Source organism: Aplidium turbinatum, chromosome 7 (genome assembly GCF_918807975.1).
Source record: "Aplidium turbinatum chromosome 7, kaAplTurb1.1, whole genome shotgun sequence".
Lineage (NCBI taxonomy): Eukaryota > Metazoa > Chordata > Ascidiacea > Aplousobranchia > Polyclinidae > Aplidium > Aplidium turbinatum.
In genome coordinates, this window is record NC_137478.1 from 27658458 (window position 1) to 27671556 (window position 13099).

Sequence of the window (13099 nt, forward strand, 5' to 3'; positions counted from 1 at the left end):
CCACTCGGTTACGCAGCCAAAGAATCTGTTGCACGTATATTACGCTAGTCTCTGGAAGCTACCGGTCCAAGCAAAACTGTTATATAAATAGCCGCGCGATTTGAGTATGATTAGCCAAATATTAGAGTACAATTTTGGTAAAGAGGTAACTTTCTTCAACCACAAACAGATAAAACCTAGCAACCACACGGCATTTAACATAATATATTAAACTGAACAAACTATAAACTACGTACGTTTTCGGCCATACACATGTTAGCCCTTTTCAAGTAACGAAAAAATAACTGATTTTACATCTACATTGAAATAAATAACTGATCTACACAATGAATTGAAAACGAAATGCATAAGAATGAAACGGCAAAGCAGAGGAGAAAAGAACATCACATGGCGGTTAATTCCGTGAGGCAAACACGCATCATATGATAAATTTAAAAAAGACGTTAAGCAAATAAGAGCATGTTTCACCGAATTTGACACTAAAATCCACGAGGCTTTGCTAATAAAATCATGCAATCCTAGCCTCAATACGCAGTTGTTTGCCGCAGGTGCTTTTTATTTGCTTGACGTATTTTCTTAAAGTGCAACTGCACGATGACTTTGACCGCACTTGATCTGAAAGAGCATGTTTCAATCTATAAATACCAACCACGCCCTTACATTTTAAGGCTATATTTATCTCAATAAAAATTATCAAAATTATGGTTTTTCACGAGCTTGTATTTTTGGCCACGTTCATGCAATGGCGGATTGCATTGCACAACACGCGGATTATGACGTCAGTTGGAGTCAGACCGAAGCGATAATCGCTTTTGCAAGTCCTTTAGTTGTGTTTGTTCTGACCTAGAGGAAGTAGGTTTTTTTTCGCTGCTTCGATCTTGTTACACGTGCTTTTTATGTGAAGGCAGGTAGTATAGGCTCTTTGCAATCTCGAGTTTGAAAAAAAAGCCAGGTCTGTTGACTTATCCATTGAAATTGTTGGTTAAGGGACAGACCAAAGCTGTCATAGGCCCATGCGAGGTAAGGTACGGTTCGTCTTAACCAATGTTATGTGACATTCGAACCACGAAATCGAGCAGTGTGTAAGGGTGCTTAACGGCATGGCGGAGAGCACTTCTTGCATCACTGTGTTGGACGACTTCCATGCAATGGTCAACCCAGCAGTCCCACAAACCTTCTTCAGGATTGATAGGAAGCATTGGGAAAAAGATGGAAAGCCCAGAGGACGCGATGGAAAGTTTCTAATGAGTGAGTTTACTTGAGCTTGTTTACTCTTTAACAGTCTTTCAAGAGCTGGTTGCGTAATTGTTCCATTCATTATTAAACAAAGCTGTTATGCAGTATCTCCCAGGCAATTCAGGCTGGTCGCTTATAGGCACGTGCTGGAGTGGCTGCTAGATGGAGAAGTTCTGGGCAAGTCGAACAGAGTCTTGCTGCCATCCTGCATTTATTGTCTTTTTCATGCGCAGAAAGTACCCCAGCGACGATGGAGATTATGCTAGGTTCCGAAGACCAGTGTCAGCATTTTAGTCTCTTTAAAACCAAATCTGGTTTATTTGCAACAGTTTGGTTTATTTTTTTTCGATTTGGTGTGTTTTTTTGGTTTGATTGGTTTTCGATTTGTGTGTCGTAACTCGTAATGCGATTTGTCATCAGTATTGTATGTTGGTTTATTCTTTTAGTTTATTTCTGCTTCAATTTGGCTTATTCTGGTCTTTTTTGTTTAGCTTCATGTGGTCGTCTCTTTGTCTCCCTGTCGGTATGGGAACTTGTGTAGGCTAACTTTTGCATTATGTATATTACTTGCATATTTCAAACATGTACCTATATGTTTCTGTTACTGACAAATAAAACATTGATTGATGAATTGGTAATGCGATGTTTCATCAGTATTGTATGTTGGTTTATTTTTTAGTTTCTTTCTGCTTTAATTTGGTTATTCTGGTCTTTTTTTTAGCTTCATCTAGATTATTTTTAAAAAACCTAGATGTCAACACTGCCGAAGACAGTCCCAATGAATGCTAAAGCGTTAAAGCATGATAGTCGACTGTACTATGTCCTACAATACAATACAAAATGTTTTCGATATAGCCTAACCAAGTTTGGCTGTTGTACTCTACGAAACTAGCCTTCGGCGATGGGCTTCGCAAGCCACTCCTGGCACAGTTCAAAGATATTAGAAAGAATCATGTACAACAGATTATACTCATTTTTAATTAGACACAATTTTTTCTATAACAATCAATTTGGTTTCAGAAAAAATCATTCCACAAGCCATGCTGCTTCAATGCTAATAGAAAGTATCACCAGTATACTCAATGACAACCATCTTGCATTAGGAATCTTTCTTGATTTATCTAAAGCATTTGACACCATTGACCATAAAATATTGCTAGCTAAATTATATCATTTCGGAATAAGAGGCGTGGCCTATGATTGGTTCATGAGTTACCTGAGTAATAGAAAACAAAGAGTTGTTTTCAATGGCACACTATCTTCTAATGTTAACAACATATCTTTGGGTGTCCCACAAGGGTCTATCTTAGGCCCTCTTTTATTTCTGATTTAGGAAAATGACTTTCGTAAATGCCTTCAACACGGAACTGCAATTATGTTTGCAGATGACACCACCATTATATATAAAAATAAAACCATTTCTACTGTATATGATCTGGCAAACCAAGAGCTTGTATGCATAGATCAATGGCTATCAACAAATCGATTGTCTCTAAATGTCACCAAAACCAAACATATATTATTTTCAAGTCAAGGTAGCAAGCCACTATCATGCAACCCACCCTTGAATATTCGAAAAAACTACATAGAACAAGTTGCCTCAATAAAGTTTCTGGGAATAATTGTAAACGAGCATTTGTCATGGAAATCTCATATGGAAGTCTTGCTTCAAAAAATAAGATCAACACTCTGCGTGACAAAAAAAATTAAACCTTTCCTAAACAAACAAGCACTTCTCTCCATTTACCATTCTCTAGTTGAAAGTCAGATATTATATTGTATCTCAACATGGTGTCATGGAAACAAAACTACATTGCAAAAGCTGCAACGTACATGCAATAACTTTCTTCGTACTGTATTTGACATTGACCGCAGAGAAAGCATAAAAGGTATAATGGAACTCAATAATTTAAAATCAATTTACCACATGAAAAATACAGAGATTGCAACTTTCATGTTTAAATATTCAAAAAAGCTACTTCCCACAACATTCAATGATATAATTATGTGTAAACAATCAAGTAGCCTAACAACAAGAAGTAACTCTCCATATATTCCTATATATTGCAGAATTGACACCTGCAAACAATCAATACGGCACATGGGGCCAACAGTTTGGAACAAGCTTCCAACTACCATAAGAAATGAATGTAAAACTGTAAAAGGCTTTAAATCAAAAATGAACAAGCTAAATCTTCCTTGAAATAATCCTATCTAAGTATTACATACACCAAACATACTAATATTTCTTTGCCCGGCAATGATAGGCCAATGTGTGTAGATTTTTATTAGCAAAATAGTAAGGTTGTAGGTACTCCTACTGGCTTTCTTGTTCTTGTGTTTATTGTCCACAGAAGTTCTACAGAGTCTGCAGAAGTTTTTCCATCCTCTTCGACCAATCGCCATCTTTCGGTGAAGCGGTGGCCATGTGCTCCAACCAGTTGTTTTCTTTTATATTAATGTCTTGGACTGGATCGTCATGCTATTATCTGTTTGTCTGCAATTTTTTTCTACGTAATATGCCGAATTGGATTTTTTTTTTACTTTTATTTTGGTTTAACGTGTAAAGCATACGGTAGGCCTAACCCAAATTTCTCATATTACTGTGACATGCCACTACTACATCCCAGCCAGCGATGCCTGTCTTTTTTGCATTAATTCAACGTTTGCTAACGTTGGATCGGTGTGGAGGTGACGAGTTTAGCTGACTGGGGTCTAAAATTATCGCTCTATCAACGCAACTTTGTAACAAAGCACGCTTGATATCTTCAAGACATAAGTACTTTCCTGGGTATAATTGGATTTCCGCAAGATGACGATGTTGTTTTTGCTAGTTTGTTTCATTTGTTTTTGTCATTGTTTTCATGTCGTCAAGTTATGGCCTATCTATTTTGTGATTCGTGCAAGGCATGGTGCGTTGCGATTGAAATGGCTTTGCCCGTGGTAGGATTTCTTTGTGGGGTTTTCTTTGCCTGCCTTGCTCTTATTTGCTATGAGCTAAACGCATCAAGACGTGTTCCCCTTACGACCATCAGCACTCTTGATAACGCACCATGGCCGATCTTCATAGCAACTGTCCATACAAATCTTAAATATATCAGGTAAAGCTATGTGGGCTAATAAAGCTATAGCCTAAATTTATGTTTTTTATTTTATTTTTTTAGTAACATTTTATTTTTTTATTTTCCCTTTACATCTTAAATTTTTCTGAAGGTGTTGCGACCGTGCCAAATTTTTTTTCAACTCAATAACTTACTTTGGTCACAAGCACGTTTTAACGTTCGCGTTTTGTCGCTTCTACCCTTTTCTCGACCTTTGCTATGTTGACGTGTATTGTTTTGATATGATGGTCAGAAATAAAATCAACAACCGCGAAGCCGATCATGGATTTTTCGCTTTCTGTCTCTGATCTCTCGTTCTCAATACATGGGTGATCACTAGGGCCCGCAAAAGTAAATAAAGTCAAAAAATTTTAAGGACCTCGTCTATCCACGAATCCAAGAATAAAGTTATTTTTTAGCACCTAGGGGACTATTTCTAAGAAGTTTATAGGTCAAAATAAAGTCAAAATTGACAATAAAGTCAAAATTTTCAATAAAGTCAAAATTTGTCAAATTATGGCTTTTGACAAACTTTTTGTGTTTCTTGAAAGTAATTTTTCTCAAAATCCTCGTGGAAGCATTGTAAATCAGGAACTGCGACACAATTAAACCATATTAACCCATAAAAGCAGGAAATATGTCACAATGCTGACGGATCAGCAGTACCTTTTATCGCAAATTGCCCATTGTTTATTCATTGTTACGTATTTAAATATTTTTTATAAAAAGCTCCATCTTCACAAACGTAGTCTTTTCGAAAATCAACAGTTTGGATTTTAGGAATAGCCAAGCTAAATCGTCTTCAGCAAAAGTTAGACAGATTTGTGGAGATTTTCCTATTGCCGAAAAACACGACGCATTTTTTATAATCCATAAAAACCTTGACTTTTCGACAAAATATTACGTTTGGGTCTGAAATCGACAAACTATTATGTTTGGATAACTAGTATCAATTCAAGGAAGAAATGTGACCTTTACAAATAAGCAATTTCGTTAGGTCAAAATAAAGTCAAAATTTGATAAAAATAAAGTCAAAAATTTTTTTTTTTAGGTCAAAATAAAAATGGCCCTAGACTGATCACCATTGTTCCAGACGGTTGTTCGCCTGGTCAAACGTCATGTAGAAACCGTTCGGGTCTACTGAATATTACGTCATGAAAGTTCCTAAAACATGAGCCAAAATTGCACCATCGTCCGTAAGACCTGTGTCAAACCTGTTGAAACCGGTTTAAACATGAAATGTTGCGTCGCGCAACTGCTCTCGTGCCTTTGAGTTATCACAAATTTTTCTGATTCATTCTCGAAGTTGTTTGTTGGAAGTCGGTCGCACATTTAACTGGTTTATTTGGTGCTTGCTAGCTGGACAAATTCTCCGTCTTTTATCCAAGTAATCTGTATCGTAGTGACAGTTTTAGAGGTGTAGGCATTGCATCTCCATTTCGATAGCCGCGGGCTAATTTTACAGGAATACACTTATTGAATAGACGTTTCAAGAAGTGTTTCTTTTTCGGTCACTATATGCAGACAAACGGATCCGGGAACTTTATGTTACAATTTTCCCACGAAGAGATTATGGTTTACCGCTGTGACCATAAAAAATAAAAGACGAGTTCTTGTTAGCTGGTGGGCCAAGAAGCACTTGAAGGCATAAAAAATAAAAAGACGAGTTCTTGTCAGTTGGTAGGTCAAGAAGAAATTAAAGCAAGAAAAATAAACGACGATTTTTGTTAGCTGGTAGGCCAAGAAGCTCTTGAAGGCATAAAAATAAACGACGTGTTTGTTGTCAGCTAGTGCAGAAGAACTACTTAGAAGTACAAGAAATAATAAAAGAAGATTTGTTGGTTGGTAGTCTACACTCTTACAGAAGCAAAGAAAAGTAAAGACATTTCTTCTCAGTTTGGTACAGAAGAAAAATAACTTTGACAATCATTGGCAAGAAAGAAGATTAAAAGACAATCCATCTGTGCTTGTAGATTCAAGTGGAAGAATCCAAGCAAGTTTTGTGGACTTTAGGACTTCATACTCGTACAGCTACGGTATCGTGCATTTAAATTCTTTTTTGTATTTTTACGGTCTTTGCAGTTAAGTTTTTTATAACTACTGTAGCCTAATAATTTTGTGTGTTTGTGTAACTTAATTTTTTTAATTGTTAAATTTAGCCCCAACATTTAATATGTCTACACTCGGTGGCGACAAGGACTCGACCGCCGTAGACTCGACTGAGTTTAAGCCTGATGATGTTCTTTGCGGTCGGGCAGGCCATTCTGGGGAGGGACCCATTAACGATGAGGCTAAGTCAGTTCGAGAGGCCCGGCATCTTAGACGGGATATTTTGACTCAAATTGGGGAACTTTCTGTAGCCCTAGGTTCTTTGAGTGATAAGCAGGAACTGTTAAATTTTAGATCTAAGTTATCTACTTTAGAAGAGGAATTACGGCATTTCCATGCTCTTTCGACTAAAATCTTTAACTCTGCAATCTTGGCAGAACTTCGTGATAGGGTAGATCCCGAATTTAACTCGTTAAAAAATAACTTTGAACAAAAAGAAAGTGAGTTCTCAGATATGTTGGATGCTGACATACATCCTGAGGATAGCGCCTCAAATGTAAGCACTGGGATGTCTAGGACTTCGTCTCGGATAGTGGCACAAATTAACCTGCAGCTAAGACGAGAGGAGCTCCAGATACAAGCTGAGGCCATTCGAGCTGAGGCTGCCGCGAGAGCTGAGGCCGAAGCGAGAGCTGCTGAGGCTGCCGCGAGAGCTGAGGCCATTCGAGCTGAGGCTGCCGCGAGAGCTGAGGCCGAAGCGAGAGCTGCTGAGGCTGCCGCGAGAGCTGAGGCCATTCGAGCTGAGGCTGCCGCGAGAGCTGCTAAGGCTGCCGCGAGAGCTGAGGCCATACGAACTGAGGCTGCCGCGAGAGCTGAGGCCATTCGAGCTGAGGCAGCCGCGAGAGCTGCTGAGTTCGCACTCAAAGACGCTCAGTTGAGGGCTGAACAACGTAAAGAGGTAGTTTTAGCTGAATATCGATCAGAGGTGGGCTCTCGGCGTAGCTCTAAGAAGGGCTCTTCTAGGCATTCCAGAAATGAACATCAATCGCAGTTTAATTTACATAACCTTTTCCAAACGCCCGTTCAACCTGTGAGTGGACCAGGGCAATCCACACGTTTTCCAGCTGTTTTAGGAGGTCTCGGGGCCGCGGCTAAGGGTCTTCCGAATGCTGTAGAGCCAAGGTCTGCGAATTACAACCGAACTCCTCCCCCAGAGCGTACAGGTCACGGGGCCGCCATTAGTAGTAATGCTTTGCCCCCTTCACAGTTTTCTGCGCCGCTAGGTTTTGATCGCCCAGCTACACGTAATTTGGGTGGTTGTGAGAAGCGTATCGCGTCTCCTGATTTTAACGTGTGTGAGGATCGTGGTCGGGCTGTGCACGTGACTGAGCCCACTCAGCCCCTTAAGGGATATAGCTTGTCTTCTCCCGCTAAATCGAGTTCTCAACAGCAGGATTGCTTTTTTGAATACCAAAATAGTAGGACGTTTTTCGATTAGGCGGCCTTGATTGGTTACGATGGTAATAATATGCCATTTATCTTCTTTAAAAATCGTGTTACGGCCTTAATGGCAGCTTCGCCCTTTAAGGGGACTCGTTTGACTTTGTTACAAGCAGCTTGTGTTAGGACAGCTGCGCAAACGATTGCTAATTTGGTTTCTGACACCCCTGGCTTGTCAGAGGAAGACAGGATAGAAATGTCGTTAGCTCGCTTGTCCCAGCGTTTTGGGGTTCGTGGAGGTCTTTTTGCAAAACCAGAAATTAGAAAGTATCGCTATGGTAGCAAATTGACTTCGACCTCTTCCAGTGATCTGAAAGAGTTTAAAGATGAATTGTCGCAGTGTCTGCTTTACGCGCAAGCTTATGGTCAGCGTGACAAATTGGAAGGACGTTTTGTTTTGGATTTGGCTAAGCGACTCCCGTTTGACGCTAAGCAGCGTTATCTTGACTTTTTAAGTGATCAGTATGGTGGCACTGATGAGCCTACTTTTCAGAGTTTGTTTGAATTTGTAGTACGGGAGGAAACGCGTAAGTCGACTGATTTTAGCATTATGCTAATGGGCGATTCTGGTGAGTCGCAGCAATTTAAAAAGTTTGGCAAAGGAAAATTGCCTTCATGTCCGGTTAGGCAGACGTCCGTAAAACCCCATGATGATGTGATGTCAGGGAGTTCGCAGTACTCGACTGTTGTTGGCGCACCGCGCGGTGGTGAAGCTAGACGTAAAAACCTACCGGCATGCATTTGTTGTTCGTCACGTGGTCAAGTTGAATATCATTTTTTGTCTAATTGTAAAGAATTTTTGCGCTTGACACCTAAAGATCGGAGAGATGTCATTGTGAAAGCTGGCAAATGCTTGAATTGTTTGCGCCAGCATATGGTTAGGGATTGCGTTCATGCAAATAACTGTCGTAAGTGTGGGCCTAACAACGATAGGAAACACTATTTTCTTCTGCATGATTTTTATGTGACGTCACGTGATTCTCTGGATTCGGTTGGGAAAGATGATGCTCGTGCCAGAGTTCCTGTGCGTAATGTTAAGATTGGAAATGTTAAAGCAGCCTTTAACCGCGTTACTGCTGCTCGTGTTTTGAATCCAATGACTGGCAAATCGAAGTTGGTGTATTGTCAGCATGATCCTGGTTCGCAGTTGACGTTTGTTTCGAGTGATTTGGTGTGTGAACTTGATCTTAAACCGTACGATAAAGCGTCGTTTAAAATGGATACCCTGGCTGGTCAGAAAGCTACTTGTGCTGAACTTGTCAAACTCAACATCCAGTCGTTAGAGACAGATGAACTGTTTTGTGATATAACTTCGGTGGTTAACCCAGCTTGGGCTGACGATGTTAAAACTTTACCGCATAAACAAGATTTAAATGGTTTCCGTCATTTTCATGACGTGAATATGTTTCATTTGAATGATTGTAGTACTGTAGATGTACTGATTGGCAACGACAACGCTTATTTGATGTGTGCAAAAAAAGAGCGTGTTGGTGAAAATCGTAGTGAACCACATGCTTTGCTCACTCCTCTCGGTTGGTTGGCTTGTGGTGGTAAGTCACCCTTAGATGAAAGCGTTGCTAAAGTGTGCAGAGTGCAGACGTCTTCAGAGTCGGATGTCATCTCTGGCTTTCAGCGTAAAATTGAGTCTCGTGATATGGAAATAGCAGACCTGAATAAAGTCATTCAGGATTTGACGTTGCAAAATGAAACCTGTGAATTGTCTCGCAATGATATTTTGGCTAGAGAACTTGTCGAACCGAATATTGAGTTGAAAGATGGTCGATTTGAGATACCTGTTCCGTTGAAGGAAGATATTGATCTACCTAACAAATTTGTGTTGGCGTCAGATAGAGTTGCTGCTTTAAGGAAGATGGCTTTAAAACAACCTGAACTTCGTGATTTCCTTACTGACACCATGAAAGATCTTAAATCAAATGGCTATATTGAGCGTACTGGTGAAGCAGGAAATGTCAAGGGATTTGAATGGTATTTACCATACTTTGTTACGTCACAATTAAAAAAGCGCATTATTTACGATGGCAAGTCTGAATTTCGAGGAACTTGTGTTAATGATGTAATGTTTTCGGGTCCTGACTTGTTAAACCCTCTGGTAGATGTCTTGGCTAGATTTCGGCTTGGTAGATTTGGTCTCATGGCTGATGTGACTAAATGCTTCTTTCAAATAAAGTTACCCGAGTTGATAGAATCAGCTGAATTTCACAACGCCCTGAGACAGAAAGAGATAAACTGGGAATTTATACCTCCGTATGCTCCGGCGCAAGGTGGCGCCTGGGAGGCAATGGTTAAACAATTTAAAATTGCATTTTTTCACATTTTGGACTCTTCAATTCGTAAGTCCAATTTTATTGAACTGCTTACGTACACAGGCAGTGCCGTTCGGATCGTGAACGAACGCCCTTTGGTACCTTTGAGTGACGACCCTAGGGATTTTACTGTCATCACCCCTGCCTCACTTTTGACCCCATACTTAGACCCATACTGTGCTGTTGGGCAACCACATGATCGTGACCAATTAAGAAGGGATTATCGGTTCAATTTGTCACTTTCTCAGCAGTTTTGGAGTAAATGGATCGATTTTTACTTGCCAGGTTTTCAGGGCCGGAAAAAATGGCTAAAAATGGCCAAGAATTTGGAGCCTGGTCAACTTGTAGTGGTAGGTTCTCTCCAGGACATTGGTAAACGTGGGAAGTATCAACTTGGGAGGGTGCATGAGGTAGTTCCACAAATTAGGAAAGGGAAGCCTGTGGTTCGTAGAGCTAAAGTTGCCGTCTGCAACTATGATGAGAGTACGGGGAAAGTGAAAGTAGACTATGTGTTGAGGGATATGTCGTGCCTCGCCCCCGTAAAGAACACCTAAGTGTTAGGGTTTGAGCCTGGTTTTGTCTGCGGTGGCCGACACTTGTCTGAGCCCAGAACAGTCGGTTATTATCGCAACCATTGTATATAGCATCATTTTTTGCGTGTACGGTACCTACTACCTATGGTACCAATTTCATGTATCGTCGTGTTTATTCTTATTGCTGTTCATTCTTTGCATGCCCTTTGTATTTGCGTATTAACTTAAACGTGAGTGATTCAAACAATTTGTGTATCATGTGTTTTTATTCATTGGCTCACAATTGTCGTCAATTCTTTTTTAGTTATGCCATGTCAGACTGTCATAACTAGGGGTCGCTATGTTCCAGACGGTTGTTCGCCTGGTCAAACGTCATGTAGAAACCGTTCGGGTCTACTGAATATTACGTCATGGAAATTCCTAAAACATGAGCCAAAATTGCACCATCGTCCGTAAGACCTGTGTCAAACCTGTTGAAACCGGTTTAAACATGAAATGTTGCGTCGCGCAACTGCTCTCGTGCCTTTGAGTTATCACAAATTTTTCTGATTCATTCTCGAAGTTGTTTGTTGGAAGTCGGTCGCACATTTAACTGGTTTATTTGGTGCTTGCTAGCTGGACAAATTCTCCGTCTTTTATCCAAGTAATCTGTATCGTAGTGACAGTTTTAGAGGTGTAGGCATTGCATCTCCATTTCGATAGCCGCGGGCTAATTTTACAGGAATACACTTATTGAATAGACGTTTCAAGAAGTGTTTCTTTTTCGGTCACTATATGCAGACAAACGGATCCGGGAACTTTATGTTACAATTTTCCCACGAAGAGATTATGGTTTACCGCTGTGACCAACCATTTGGCGAACTTCTTCCGCGTGTATTCCAGGGAGCCATTCCAACCAACGCAAAAGCCGGTAATTCGGATGAGTCGCGCTGGCCAGAATACATTGTGAAACCATAGGTGAAACTCTCATTGTGAAACGAGATTTTTCATTTTTTTTCCATGAAAATAAAAAATGACGCATAGCGCTTGACGCTTAAAATCGGCAAAATAGTTGACGGCGCTATCACTTCCGTCAACTGAAAAACAAATTGACGGCGCTTGCCTCAGCGTCAACAAAAAGTTGACGCCGTCAAATGACGCCGTCAAACTGACGGCGTCAACGTACAACACTGGCTATCTTAGCCTGGAAACAATGGTTAATTCGCTTTGCAGTTGCCGACCAAGAGACTACAATGACATAATGTAAGAAAAGTGCGTTTGCAAATGCAAAAAAACTAAACTGCTGAATTTATTTTGCAAATGCAATTACAGTATAACTAGTTGACTATTTGATCAATTTTCTTGCTGTAATCATTGCTACTTCGCTGTGCTCAACGGTGACTGTGTTTAGCCTAACCTTTGTATAAACTTTGATAATGTCGCCTCGAATGACCAATATTTTGAATTTAGATTCCACAGCATTTTCGGTATTTGAGGTGAGGAGCAAGAGTAAATTGTGGGTGTTGTTGACTCTCTTTTCTTCGTTTTTTTTTTTTTCTTTTCTGTTTAAGCTCTCAGCAGACGATCGGTGTTCAAATCACAACGACATCAGTTCGAGGTCAATTTTGAATTTGCCAGAAAAATTTTCCGTTGTTTTTAAGGCATTTGAAAATAACATACGCTAGTAATCTACAAATGCAGCACTTTATCCCTCTCCGATGCTTTTTTTTATTGCTTGCCTATTTGATACATTTAATCACGGTGTTCTGTTAAAAAGTCGATTAATATTCTGATTCCCTGTGTATCCAACTATTCAAGCATCAGGTAGCCTATGAATCAACAGGTGTTTCCTTGCCGGATTCCGCTTTCCGTATTTTTTGAACCCACGTGAAAACTTGCAGCCAACCTTGATTTAGCTCCAGCCTCCAAAATCTGCATCCGAATTCTGAAGTACGGTAGGCGTGAGGCCAGGTTTTGTAACCTTGGGCTCGCTCTTTGTTTGCAGGTAGTGCAAAGCAGCCTGGTTTTCAATGAAAGGCTGACATACCTTGTTGAAATGCCATTCTTATACTTCTGTAGTTGCTAAGAAAAAGAAGGCTGGAAAACCTACGTTCCATTTGGCCACATGTACGCTTATGCTGGTAGCATCAGCATGTTTTATTTGCAGGAGATATTTTGTTTTTACAAGGACAAAGTTTGAATACTATTAATCACATGACCATGTCGTTAGCACTGCAATCTCTAAAACCGTCAGCCAATCTGTGTTTCTACCACAATTTGGCTCAGTTTATATGAAGTTACCATGGCTGGGAACAGTTTTTAAAAAATTTAGAAATGACATTTCAGAAATCATTAAATTGTGTTTCTGTGTTGCCAA